The sequence below is a fragment of the Puntigrus tetrazona genome, chromosome 3, assembly GCF_018831695.1.
Source record: "Puntigrus tetrazona isolate hp1 chromosome 3, ASM1883169v1, whole genome shotgun sequence".
NCBI classification, from domain to species: domain Eukaryota; kingdom Metazoa; phylum Chordata; class Actinopteri; order Cypriniformes; family Cyprinidae; genus Puntigrus; species Puntigrus tetrazona.
The window spans coordinates 18,622,167-18,637,166 of record NC_056701.1 but is presented as its reverse complement, the minus strand read 5'-3'; the positions used below and the strand labels follow the sequence as shown (position 1 = coordinate 18,637,166).

At 37.3% G+C, this 15,000-nt stretch overlaps 2 pseudogenes; one reads left to right on the top strand and one right to left on the bottom strand.

The window, feature by feature from the left end:
- Window positions 1-2,833: 2,833 nt before the first annotated feature.
- On the bottom strand, window positions 2,834-12,790 carry LOC122341321 (annotated as a pseudogene).
- A 965-nt stretch (window positions 12,791-13,755) lies between these two features.
- The window catches only part of LOC122341320, a 9,890-nt pseudogene continuing 8,645 nt past the window's right edge, over window positions 13,756-15,000 (top strand).

Sequence of the window (15,000 nt, the reverse complement as noted above, 5' to 3'; positions counted from 1 at the left end):
AATATTTCACGCATTGACATTATATAAATACAACTTTGGTGACTCCTTTTAAAAAGATTTAATGTTCTCAAAAATGATACAGTACTTTTCACTCTTATTTCAAAGCAAATTTATAGAAAAATAAGAATATAAAGCCTTAATTTGTTAGTAATTGGTTATTAATAGATATAATAATACTTTTTAAATTTTATAAATAACTTGTATTGTGGCTAATGAATAGTTATGAATAGTCAAAATCTAGAAGAGTTTTGCCTGTCATCCACTGTGTATAAATGTTTTCAGGGCTTATTAAAAGGTTAAATGCATTCAATTAAACCAGGCATATTTAAGATCCTGTAATGCTGAGTAGAAATGATTAAAAACCCCACTGGAACCAACTGTTTAAAATAAACCCGCCAGTTACAAGGAAAGTAACATGCAGTTCTGAAAGCGGTCACTTGATTTGATATATGAAATTACGTTTTGGGATCAGCATGTCCCTAGTAAAAATCCCACTAGAGAGAAATAAAATGTCTGTAACCTTTGGAAGAAACAGAAACTGCTTTGGAAGAGACTTCAGAGGAAAGTGTAACTGCTACCATATGAGGCGTCCTATTCTGCTCCTGGAGGGCCACTATCCTAATTAAGAACACCTTAACCAGCTAATCAAGGTCTTCAGGATTACTAGAAACTACCAGACAAGTGTGTTAAGACAGGTTGGAGCTAAAACAAAGTCTCCGAGAGCAAGATGGACACACCTGATATATAGATTATCAGTCTCTGTCTTAAGCATTGGAATATGACACAAAGAGCTTATCAAAGTTACAGGCATTCATTCCGAGACATTTGGTATTTTAATGTGAGGACTATATTCTTATGCGGAAATATTCTTGTAGAAAAACATTTATTCACTCTCATGAACTTCAAGTAAATGCATCAAGTCTGACAGCAAACTTTATACACAGTATAACATTAATAATAAGAGCGTGGAGCGCAAGGAAAACTGGAGAAGAAGCATAAATTATTCAAATGAAGAAATGTGTTGGGATAGTGGTGTATGTCTGATTCTGCCAGACTTTGAAGTAACTTCACTGATTTGATTGACTAGAAGGAAACCCGATGAGGGTTCATTGATTGGATTGATAGAGGTCCAACATAACACTTGACTTTACTGATCGTCTTCGAGAGTAATCCGCGACAACGAGACGGGAGAGGAAAACTGATTCAATCGCACAATCATAGTCTATCCCCTGAAAGCAATCGCCTTTTGTCTTAAAAGCATGCATGCGTGAACGTGAGGGAGTGAGACGGTGTATTCATAAGCTGCTTCTAGTCTGATCTCTTCTAAGAGGCTTAATCTTTCACACTCCCTCCTACGGTTACATTCATCTGAGACCACCCAGTCTTATCGGTGTAGACGTCCAACGTGTGTGTGGTCAGGGAAGTTTGTGTGCAGGCCACCTTGACGTAGATTGATGTAGATTTTGTGCAGAAGAGTGCAGAGTGCAGTACAAAAATAGATTGAGACAGAGCCATAAATATACTCTGATCGAGGAAAACAGGAGGAGAGAAGAGAAAGAGTGAAAGTTCAGGATAGAGGCACCAGGTTATGAAGAACTTCTTATAGGCCCGTAAACATGACAAATGACATGTAAATATATATACGTGAGTGGATCTCACCACAGCAGTAATGCAGAGAAGCCTCTGGCAGAACACTATGGTAAAAGATTTATGGACACAAGTCTCTGGAGTTGGCTCCCTACTGAAATTCGCTAACGTTATACGCTACTGGAGTCACTGTGTATTTTACAGGATGAGTTTAGAGCCTGCCCTTTTCCGCTCTGAGAGCTTTGGGAGTGAGCCGAGGGGATTTCACTGCTCTTGTGTGCCCCAGGAGATGTAGTCGGGACGTGTGGCGGCGCTGTATTCATCCACGAGCTGCTGAACCACCTCACGAGAGTTATCCAGCTCGTCAAAGTTGTCCTTGAATATGTCCTCCTTCCTGAACTGTTCGAGGAAGGCCTCCCTCTTCCTCAGCTTATCATACTGACGACAGATGCGCTCAAACAGCTAGGAGTGAGGGAGGAGGACAGAGGTTAAAGAGTCCGCTCAAATCTAGCCTTTCTACATACAAGACAACGTTTTGTCCCCATGTCTTTGACTGATGAATTTCCTTTTTAAAAAATGTATATATATTTTTATGGCACTCTTGGACAGTCTAGCTGATTAACAATCTTAGAGTTAATATCTTCTATCAATCTTAGAGTTAATAGGTTTTTCATAATGATGGAAACCCTGGTTCAATGGTGTTTGGGGTTCTGAAAAAATGACTAATTAATGTAATTATGTGGGGTGTTAATGAATCCTTAATTTTAAGATCAGTATGATCAGCGTTTTGCTTTTATAAAAAAATGTTATTCAACAAATCTCAATCAATTACACTTGAAATATTGTAAAAAATGTAATTGTTACTGAAGAATTGTCACAATTGCTTTCAACGTTAATAATAAAAATAAGCAGTATATTAGCATATTAAAATGATTTCTGTTGATGAGTGACACTGAGGACTGGAGAAATTCAACAGAAACAAATTTTAAAATCAGTTGGAAGTTATTTCAAAATGTTACAGATTACTGTATTTTTAGTTTAATAACTGCAGTCTTGACGAGCATAAGACACTTACAAAAACAAACAAAAAAACTTATTAACCCCAAACTTCATATATCCAATAACAATTGATATAGATGAAATAAAAGCAAAAATCTATAAATGACCAATGTAGTACCTAGTTCAAACCCACTTTTAAACAGTACAGACTTTAGGGTTAGGTCTTACTGAAGAGATGCTGGTGTGATTAGCCATCATAAGTCCACTGGCCACGATGAGCTGACGGCAGGTAGGGGATCGGCGAGACAGTGCCACCTGAATACTGCCGGACCCCATGGGATAAAATTAGCCAACTTTCTCTCCTGATTCGCTGCAAACTCTTGTGGACCTGCAGAAGCGCATATAAACATATGAACATGAGGACATGCACATTTAACTTCAAATAAGCTGCGTTTATTTAACGTGCTCACACCTGTGTGGGGTCCACCTCTCCCTGAATGATGTTGAGAATGGCAATGTAGCAATGATTGGTCTGGCGGTCTCGGCCTGTGGACACCATAACATTCTTGGGCTGCAGGAGCCTCCTCATCACATCAAGAACTGTGAGTCTTCCTCACACTCGCCACCTGAAAAGGTGAAATTCAATTTCATAATGATTATTAGAACCAAGTCAACAGACACGAAAAGAAGATTAGAAATGTCATGTTTTTACTAATTAAGCGCAGTAATTTCTGCAAAGGATCTTAATGCAAATTCCCACATTTGACCAACTTACAGCCTGATCGGTGGTCAGTGGTGTGTATCCAGTCATGAGGAAGTGGAGGCGGGGAGTAGGGATGGGGATGCAATCAAACCAATCAGATCATTGTTCATATATCCAGGAGTAACGGAGGGTTGTTGTGCTTGCTGACATTATAGTGGACACCTGTTAAAGAAAAGCACACTTGTCTTTTGATAATCCAAGTGAATGAGGAACAACAATAAAACAGTCTCGCTTTATTTCCATTTTATATTGTGTTGTGTTGGGTGTTCTAATGGCGCACTAAGCGTATCGTATATGTAAAAGCAGCTGGTGTCAAAGAACATAAAAGCCTAGACTGGTGAAACAGGTTTCCTATTTGCACTCTGGTCACCCTTTAGAAATCTACATGCTGTATTGTTAAAGTTTCATATGACCGAGTCTATTAGAGGTGATGAAGACAGTGATGGATGAGCTGACAAAGTAAACTCTGAGCAGGGCTCTATAATAATGGGCGTATAAGAAGGAAAGCATAGATGGCGCTGCAGTTGACTGACTGGTTATTTATTACCAGATCATTAGAATGTGACACAACAGCATGTCAGGCAGCTGATGACAACTTTTGGATCAGGCAACTCCATGTTTCATCCTTCTGAAACTGACAGGCTGAACTATTTCAAATTTTAAGCAGATAATACAATCACGACTATAAAGGAGCACCCAGCTGCTTTCTAATATTAACATTCTGTGGTTTAGCGTATACATTTTCTTGACATTTGCATATACAGTGAAATCCTTCTCTCATTTATCTTGTTGCCAAACAAGCCAGCGACTGGCTTTAGTTAGGTTGATTTTCTGATCGTCTGGATTATGTAAATGCAGATCTTATCGCAGGAGAGCTGCCAATGCCCAATTGTGATTAATATATAAGGGTGACTCTACTGTCCTGCATGAACCGTGCCAGGCCTGTCCCTCTATTTGCTGCAGGGATGGGGTTTAAAAGCGACACACTCTGGGCTGGATGCTTCAGATCAAGACAGATGAACTGGGGCCTGTATTTTAACATGCTGATTTTTAAAACTCACCAGTTGGTTAATCTGAGAGAAAAGGGGTTCTGTATGTGCAGCCGGTCCGTGGCGATTCTGTTCAAAGCAGTATTGTCCAGCACAACCTGAAAGAGATATGGAAAGAGAAAAAGAAGGAAAGAGATTTTTAACCACATGCAAGACTGTGTTGTAGGTCTTCTCGGGACCTAAGATCTGAGTCGACATATCCATTTTAAATGGAACTTTCAATGCAACTTAAATCTGAATAAAAGAAATAGCTCACCCAATAATTAAAAATTTTTTTACCCTCAAGTAGTTTCAGACCCGGTATAAATTGTTTTTTCGAACACAAATGAAGATATTTTGAAAAGTTTGTAACCAGGCTTTTTTGGGTCACCATTGATTTTCATTGCATTTTTTCCTCCTACTAGAAAAGTCAATGGTGACCCAAAACAACCTGCTTTTAACTTTTTTCCAAAATATCTTCCGTTGTGTTTGGCAGAGCAAAGAAATTCCTATAGGTTTGGAAGTAAACCTGGTGTGTATCTGGTGTGTGGTGACAAAGTCTCTTTAAGACAAGTCATGTTACTAGGAGGCCATCTTTGAAATACGTCTCAGGAATCCAAGTGCAGCTCCTATCTCTCTGTATTGGAAAATATTACATTCTAGAAGGTGGGGCTTCCTGTGATTGATTGGCCATTTTAAGTGTTGCATTTTCCCCCATACAAAACTAGAGTGACACGTCTTAGGTATTTTACAGTCTATGGTGGTGAGCACACTGGCGCTGTTGTCCTGTGGCTGCCGTCACATCATCAAGTGGATGATTCACACTGTGGTGGAGGAGGAGAGACCCCCAACATGATTGTAAAGCACTTTGGGTGTACAGCAATACACAATAAAGCACTATATAAACACTTCATTTATTCGTTCATTCATACCTTATTCATAGGGCAAGTAAAGTGTAGAATTTTCATTTTTGGGTGAACTACTCTTTTAACGTATTTAAAATTGTAATTTAAATTAGAAAATAGAGAATCCATTTCTAAATAGAGAACCAAGCAACACTTGACAGGTAGAGCTAACATTGACAAGGGCATGGGTTGGATTTCCAGAAAACACACAGAAAAATGTCTTTAAAGTTTGTCTTAAAAACACTGCAAGTTACTTTGGAAAACAGTGTCTGCTAAAGGAATGAATGTAAATATAAAGAAGTGGATTCATAATGAAAGAAATACATTGTTGTAGGAGCTGTATCAAGAATTGCCATCTTGCTTACAGTCACAGTGTAGAACAATGTCAATATTTAATTTTCAAGCAGACTTTCAATATTATATTTAAAACCAATGTGGTTAATATGTGATATGGAAAAATTATATACTCTTATGATTGCTGCGTTACTTTCTTTTTATTATTGTTATGATGATTATGTTAGAATTTTTTTTCTTTTTCTGCAAACCTTGCTGAATACCAATGAAATTCCAAATTCAATATGCCAATTTTGTTAACATTTCAGCTAATGAACTGAAAAAATAAACCCCCCGAATCTTAAAATTTAGTTCACCCAAAAATTACAATTCTGCCATTAAATACGTACCCTTACGTCATTCCAAAGACATTTGTTCATCTGCAGAAAAAAAATCTTAATGTGTGTTCTGAAGATAAACAAAAGTTTTCTGTGAACTATCCCTTTAAAACTTTGGCCCCTAATTGTATTACATTTATACAATATATTTTGTATAGGTACAATATTGATGTATACAAGCTGAAATATCTGGGTGAAACTCACTTTTAAAGATAGAACAGAGATTTGCTTGATTTCATATATGTGTGTTTTGAAGATAAGATAAGTCTAAGGAGTTTAGAACAAAATGGAGGTGAGCAAATTACGACAAATGTCTTTTTAATTCAGTTAAGAATAATGCCTCAGACTTGGTGTTAGCCTTACATCTGTATTCTCATCAAAGAAAGACAGAAAATCTTCAACCTTTATTAACCTCCTTATCCTTTGAGCTGACTCTCTGATCTGACATTATTATATCTGCGAGAGACGATAATGAAGCTAGCAGACAGCTGCAAGAAACACAATATGCATAAAACAGATCTTACCCTTTACTAATGACATTTGCTCCACTAAAGCCCAATCTATTCTGAACCGCAGCCCTCAGCTATAGAGATTAACTGGAGATATGAATAATGATGTAATGCTTTAGTCTTGTGTTATGATGATCAAACTCATAAATCCCTTTAAAACTCAGAGAAGAATATAATACAAACACGATTACTGGCTCCTCAGAGAGTCAATAGGATGTGTTTGTTGTGTAAATATCTGCTCAATCATGTGCTGATGGATATCAGTATGAAAGTAAAATAGAAAGTGTTGTTGACATAACTAAATATTTGCAGTCCAGATGTACAGATATGACAGTACTCTGCATGGTTTATGAAACTAAACCCAGAGACCAAGCTATTGTTAATAAGGAGGAAATGGCTGGAGAGAAGTGGATAATCACATAGGACAAACTCTCTTTTCTCCATCCACTGCTGTTTAGGGAATGAAAGCAGGAGAGGAAGAAAGAAGGTCTGTTTGGGAAGGTGGATTGTGTAACTGAGAAATGTGCAGTTAGAGTAGCAGGCTGCATACGAGAGAGAGGCTCTGTTTCAAATAGAAACACATTCATTTAAGATACACAACCCTGGAGTGTGTTTGTGTGTACAAATGTGTTACACCTCCTAAATTCTAGGCCAGCTGAAAGGTTAAGAGACAGTGTGCGTGTGTGTGCACGCATGTGCATGTGTTCATTCACTCACCACACAATCTGCATTCTGGGTCAGTCTCTTTAACGTCAGAAGAGAATTATATGGCTGTACGACAACATCACTCATCTCATCTTGGTTAGGAAAGACAGAGTAAGTCTGAACCAGTTTTTAGGATACCTAAAAAGAAAGAATGGCTGAATGTTTAAGGCACAAGAACACGTGCCCAGCCAAAGCGCCGCTGGTGCCCTTGAGGTTACACACGCAATGGTATTAAACACACCTAAAGAGAGGTAATTACACCGGAGATGGCGCTGTCGCATGCATCTCCCTCTAATTACACCGACTGCCACCCAAGCGCTTCATGACTGCAAGTCTGAGCGAACAATGCAGAGGTGTGGATCTGTTCTTCAGGAGAGGAGTGTGGACTGCTAAATCAGTCAGAGCAGGGGAGTCAAAGTCCTGTAACAGTCAATTGCGTTTTCGCACCTGTCGTTCAGTCGCTCCAATAGGTATGACCCAAGACCAGATCCTGTTCCCCAGCGATTGAGTGGCAAAGCACAAACCCCTGAAAATAAAACACATTTACATTTAAAACACATCTATATGTGTACTTATATATATATATAAACATTTTCAGTCTAATTTATTTTGAACAAAATTGAGATTTTGGCAATACTGCGATTAAACTATATATCAAAATAATGGGACTGAGCTAATGATTTTAGTAAGCATACTAGTATTAAAATATATGACATCCATAAAAAAAAAAAAAAAAAGGCATTTAAACACCTTAATCCCATCATTACAGCTCTGACCAAAGTGCACATGTGCAAATGAACTCCTTGACATCTTTCGTAAGCAGGCCCAGTTCTAGGGGGGTGTTAATCACCCTCAAATGAAAGCAAGAGCACCCTCGGCTCAGTTTTGTTGATTGTTGAGTTAAGTTTGCGAATCCTTTCATTATAACAAACAAAGTGCAGACATTTCTTGCATTACTAAGAATCCTGAAGAAAATATGTTGCCACCATAATAATAAGCAGCACAACGGATTTCAACAGTGATGAGAAATGTTTCAGAAAGCAAATTAGCATATTGGGATGATTTCTGAAGGATCATGTGAAGACTGGAGTAATGATGCTGAAAATTCAGCTTTGCATCACTGGAATAAATTACATTTTAAAAAATTATATTTTAATTATAATAATATTTCACTATTTCAATATTACTTATCTGACACTATGTCACTTAGTTAGGTTCAATGATTAGTTAAATAATTTATTTTTGTTTAGAAAAAAAAAAAGGTAAATTCAAATCACATTCAATTTAATCTTCCTTTTAGAATATTGTGAAATATATCACACGTTGGGTAAACCGATTGAGTTGTTTTGCCCCCACATTTTTAATACCTCGGAATTTTTTTTTTTTTTTTGCCCAAACCCTAACTAGTCTTTATGTGGGTCACTCAACTTTCAGCAGTTAGCATGATATACTGCACACACACTGCACACACACACACACACACACACACACACACACACACACACACACACACACACACACACACACACACACACACACACACACACACACACGCACGCACGCACACAACTAACTGACTGACTGGTAACACCATCCTCCAAACCACTCCCTAACCTCTAGTTACATACAAGTAATACATGTGCGCGCAAACATCAGTATTTGCAGATAATAAAGTGAAACGACACCGATTACAAAGGGAGGGCTGAGTCTGTTGTTTTAATGGGAGGAACATCTGTATCTTGTAAATTAAGAGTGCAAAATAGCACCTTTGTATAACTATCTGCAGACAATCGTATGCATATAAACATATATACATATTTAATGAAAATGTAGCTATATGTATACATAGGTCTATGTATGTCTGCAAGTTAAAAAGACCAGAGAACTGTAGAAAGGGGTGCAGGGAAAAAGCAATGGAAAAAAAATGGAATACGTCACTTTACCATCTGGAGGTCATCAGAAAGTGTTTTACTTTGTTTAAAAAATGAATCTGTTTAACAACCCAAATATTCTCCGAAAAAAAGAGAAAAAAATGGTATTAATGAATGACACGCAACCCAGTGATAACACAAAGAAGAGTACGGTCATTGAGAATCATACCTCCAGACTGTCACTGCCATCTGCCTCTCTGTCAATGATGTCAAAGATGTCCTCATGGATTTTTCTCCTGAAATGAATACATTGACCACATTTTAATTCAAACAAGTTAACGTTGTTAACCTGTAATTTCCCCACTTTTTCCCCAAACAAAAAGTCTAACTCTTGCACAATTATTACATATTTGTTGTTGGATCACATCATAATTGAATTTCAATTTGGAATATGTCATAATTTAACAGCTATATCACCTAAATGTTTCATCACTCTTGTTTAATCATTCTACAGTTGATGCAATGTGCTGAATCATATTTATATTGTTAAGAAAGATACATACATTTATGATGAAATGGGGCGATTTTCTTGTGCAGTTGCTTACACAAAGTGAATAGACATTAGCTTTCGAACTCTCAATAATAAAAATTAAACTGGAAAAATAAAGGTTGAGTTTTGCATTGTTCATCAGTATCTGTTAGCCTGTGCCGCTTGTGGATTTAACGCTTGTCGGGAAACACATTTCTAGCACATTATTTAAAAATATTTTGTTCATTCGACTTTTAATACAATAACTATATTCACATTTTGAAGCGGTACATCATCCCAATTATAACAAGTGTAACCCGGTTTCAAAGAGTTTCAGCTATTGAATCAGCTTTCATGCACCATGTGTCTCAGCACAGGAGGCTGTTTAATTATCAGCCTTTACACGCTCATAGACAAAACTACAGAAGCGCTGAATCACTTGTGCTGTCCGTGAAATAACAGTCTTACACAAACATTTCAAATGATTTGATCTGTTTGGGAGTAATTAAGCTAATTCAACCTACATGCCATTGAATAAATGTTGCAGAACTTGCATTAAAATGATGCAATATGCCCAGTTTTCACTATTTATTAGTGTTAATATCTAATAAAAATGTAACTGTCACACAATACTGAACAACAAAAAGTGAGCTTCAAAGAAATGACAACAAGTCATCACCTAAAATATAACAGGAATTTAACCTTAAATAAAAGCCAGCAATTATCTAATGTCTAACATTACTTAGTGTACCTGAGAGAAGCCACTGGCCCAGTTGTTGCCGGCTCCACCGCCATGCTCAGACAGGTAGATGTTCTCTGGGTTGTATAGGTTGGCATATGGAGAGTTCAGGATGGTGTGAATGACTCGGGCTCCAGGTCCAACAGCACAGCACGAGGATGTAGTGCTCATCATCTGCCTGACACAGGAGAAAAGGAGCATTACATTTTACAAAAAGTTCAGCTTGAGAAAGTGACAGAATGACGACTTCCATGACAATTCAGAAATATGCCATAGAATATTTCGCAGATATTTGGCATCTTATACTTCGAGTATAAGTATCGATCAAATCTTTTCTGGCAATAGTTGTCAGAAAAGTAACTTTCAATGCATTAATAGAAAGGCAAATGGAGTAATACCTTTTCATATCCAAGCAAATAAACATCATTTTTAAATATTTCATTCCTCAAGTCTTTGAATACGTAGTAAATATTTAATAAATTAAAAAAACGTTGGCAAATCTTGCAGTTCGTTCCTTAGATTGCATTTCATAACCTGAGCAAAAGACACACACTTATTGGGAACACACACTTATTAAAGACACACACCATATCAGTAGATCACTAATTTACATACCACACAGCTAGCCATAATGCAGAAGAAATTACTATAATATTGTGAGTCACGCAATATATTCATATCAGAAGAGAGTTTTGACACTTCATTTCAGAAGAAATATAAGCAGTCTCTTTGAAAATATTAGGATTTCAATGCAGTTTCTGTGAAATAACTAATTTTGTTCTTTAATTGGAATAGTCTTTTGTTCCGAAAAAATGGAAAGACAAGCTGTGCCATTTATTTCAAATTAATTTTCCATGAGATTGTGAAAAGGCCTCCACATAATTACTGCAGAGGATAATGGACTTACATCAGCTGCATTCACTGGAACCTAGCTCCACCTGGCGGTCAATTATGGGAACTTCTAATAAACGATCAAAAATTTTAGTGAGAAATTACATTTTATTTTAAGTTTTTTCAAATTATATACGCAGATTGCATTTTATTGTGCTATTTTATTTATTACTTAGATCTTTACCTTAATAGTATTTGCATGTTATTATAATGCTTTTATTTATTACCTTTTTTGTGCATAAGGTTTTGGCAATATTATATATATAATACAATAACTTGAACTGAAATTGTTTATACTGGCCACAATACCCAAATATTGCTTGTTGTCTTCATGATAAGATGTGTCCATATACAAACTCAGTGGTTTATATCGATGAATAAAACATAGAATTTAGAGCTTGATGTGTTGTGATTATAGTTGATGATCAATTACTTATATGGATGGATAGATGAAGTAGTACATTAGTCTATATTTGTGTACCTGATAGAAGAAGACATCTTTCCGGTCTGTACCCTCAGTGGCAAACTCCTCTACGATGCCCTCTGGGCTGATGCCATGCTCAGCACATAGCTGCTTCAAAACTCAAACCCAACTGCACAGAGAGAGACAGAAACAGACGATTCAGTCTATTAATGCTGGACTCTTAAGAGCACTTGTAAAAAAGGCTATTGTCTAAGCTATTGTCATACATCATTATATATCAGTGCAATCGAAGAATATTAATGTAATGGATATTGTTTATGCCACATCAATGACAGTAATCAAATCTTGCACACACTGATCACCATTTCCTTCACTGACCAAGTCTGACATTCTGTCTCAGCCCACATGAGATTGACACTGTATATAAACCCCATATTTCTCAAGAGTTAAAATATATATATATATATATATATATATAAACAATGCGAATCCCTCTAGCTAACACTGTCAAACGTGACTGTAAAATATACAAAGCAGTATTTAGAAATACGTGCATAGAAGGTCAGGTTAGTTACATTACTATTTGATCAATTATAGCTCTCTTCAACTGACAGCATTACATAAGTATCACTACCAATTACCAAAAAACGTAGGAGCAGTCAATAAAGAGAAACTAGTGAATAAGCTTTTGGCTTTTTGCTGACAAATAGCTCTTATTCACAACCAAATTCACACTGACTGTATCTATTGTGTCATTTCAAAGCTACCCAGCATGATAGCTAGCTTCTTAGCTAGCTAGCTAACTGTTTATGTAGAGACTATCAAACAGAGCGTGATACACCGCGAATGGCTCACTCTGATTCCCGCACTGTCCGAGCTGCAGGGTGATGATTTCTCGAGGCATGCTGCGCTGTTATTTCAGCTGTACGACCAGTAAAGGTGAGAGACGAGCTGCTGTCAATCAACCGCTATGTGCATTCCCGCTCCAACAGCAACGGCCTAACGTGCGCGCACTGCGCATGCGCAGACTTAGGCCACTCTATACTTTCACAATGTGAAGGCCAGCAAACGTGAACCGATCGATACTTGCTGAAAATGTACCTAGAGAACTCTTTATCGAAATAAGTGGAAAAATAAATACACAAACAAGCAGAAAGTACAGGCAGAAAGCATCACTGACGTAATGAATGACGTAGTAGTATGCGTTTACATTAAACAACATCAAAGCTGCGCGTCAGTTGCGCAAAAAGAGGACATTTGCAATATTAAATTCAGCAGGTTATTTGTTAAATTTAAATCACTTTTGGCAAAATACAACAAGTTTAGCATTTATTTTAAATAGTAATAGTAATTAAATAATAATACTAAAACCTAAAAACCTTGGGGTTTAGTATTTTAAACTTGTAAATTATGTTTATCTCTATGTCTATAAGTGTAACAATGCAAACAGAAACAAACATGTTTTTGTGTTTATAACTGTAGCATTTCTACACATATCTGTCTTTCTAATTCAATACATTTTGTTTTATTATTGCATTAAAATGTAGAAAATATACTGGCAGTGAATTAGATTTTTGAAAATATTTTAATTTTGATATAATGTAACATTCACTCTTCACTCTTAAGTATAACATATAAACCAAATACAAAAATACATTGAGTATATATATATATATATATATATATATATATATATATATATATATATATATATATATATATATATATATATATATATATATATATAAATGATATTTTGAGTTTTATTTCTTATTGTTTTATAAACCATACTGTAAAATCTAAATCTACGTTACCCATCAAACCTGGATAAAATGTCGATAACACAAATGACAACTATTTTATTTATTAGTAGAGTTTACACCCTTTTTATAACAAAGAAACGAACGCGTAGTTTTTGTTTGGGACACTTTGAAAGTTGGTGGGGGCATCTGAAGAGAGAGCCGACTGATAGGTGTTGGTTGTTATTCTCCAGCTCTGACTGGCCAGATCAAGCCCGTCCTCCGCAGCTCTCGCGACAAAACAACGGCTGGACATGACAGCGGCACGGTGACAGCACAAAAGAGGACCCGTGCAGACACTTAAACGGATAAATATAGCGGACCATGCCCAAAAAATGGGTTTTATTTCACACTTGCTCCGTATCATCGGCGGCAGCCTCACACGAGGTCTGACTTCTGCTGTTCTTCCCTGAGCGGCGGCTTCGGGCTAAAGCTAGCTAGCGGCACACACGTCCAGGTCCATTTCTGAAGCACGGGGTTTGTTTTAAGCGCTCTGTCGTTCTAGATTGCGTTGCTGTTTTTGCTGTCGCGTCTTTCCGAACGCGTAAGTATGGCTGGAGCGGAAGACGCGGCCGAAGGAGCGGTTGCGCGGGGAGGCTGCGCTCTCGCGGCGGCCTCGAAGCGGCTCGTGCTCCGGCGAGTCAAGAGCAGCTCCGCGCCGTCAAAGCAGTGCTGCTGGAGCGGCTTGGACCCCACGAGCGCCTGCTCACCTATCTGCAGTCTGTATTATTGTGGAGAGACCCTTTCACAGCGTCCTACTGTACGCGGCCGCTAATGTCATGTTCTGGTGAGTGGATGAGCTTTATCTCCTTGGATTTAACGTTATCTCCACTCGGGCTCTGTTTACAACCTAGTGCTTTCAGTTGAAGCCTTTACATTATTTATGAACATTTTGAGGATCTTGTATAAGCCTTTCTTTTTTTTATCTGGATGCATACGTGTCTGCATGTTCCAGACTTTTTGCCCCTTTAATTTAAGATAAGAAACAGATGGTCAGGCTGGGTGCCTATATTTAGACCGTGAGCTCTGGCTGTATTGGTGCTACTGTAAGCACAGTGTTGTGTGCACACACTTTGTGTTTTTGTGGGTTATTTTGTGATTGAAGGAAAAATTAAGCTTGCATTAGATGCAGTGTTTGACAGGTTTTACTAAGGCATGTGAAGCAGAGATCAGTTTGCATTGGATTTCTGGGGCTTATATGTTGCATGTTGTTTTCCACCTACTGACAATTATTAGTGTAGACAGTGGACCACTGAATAGCACTGCTAGAGACACTACCATATATACACACACACACATATATATTTTATATAAGATTTATAATACATTTTGTTATTTGTTCTTAACTGTTAAAATGTAATAATAATGCCAACTAACATATTATATTCCCAAACCGGTTTGCTGGGCCTGGCCTTACAGTTGTATCATTTCTCGTTCATGCCTTAAAACTTTTTCTCAGGCCAGCCTACTTTGGGAAGCCATGTGCTGTTAGTACACACTTTTGTACTTTTAAAGTCAACATCAGTTCAAATTAGACCATGTTTACTTTCCTAATGCATGTCCTTCTCTTATTACGAGTC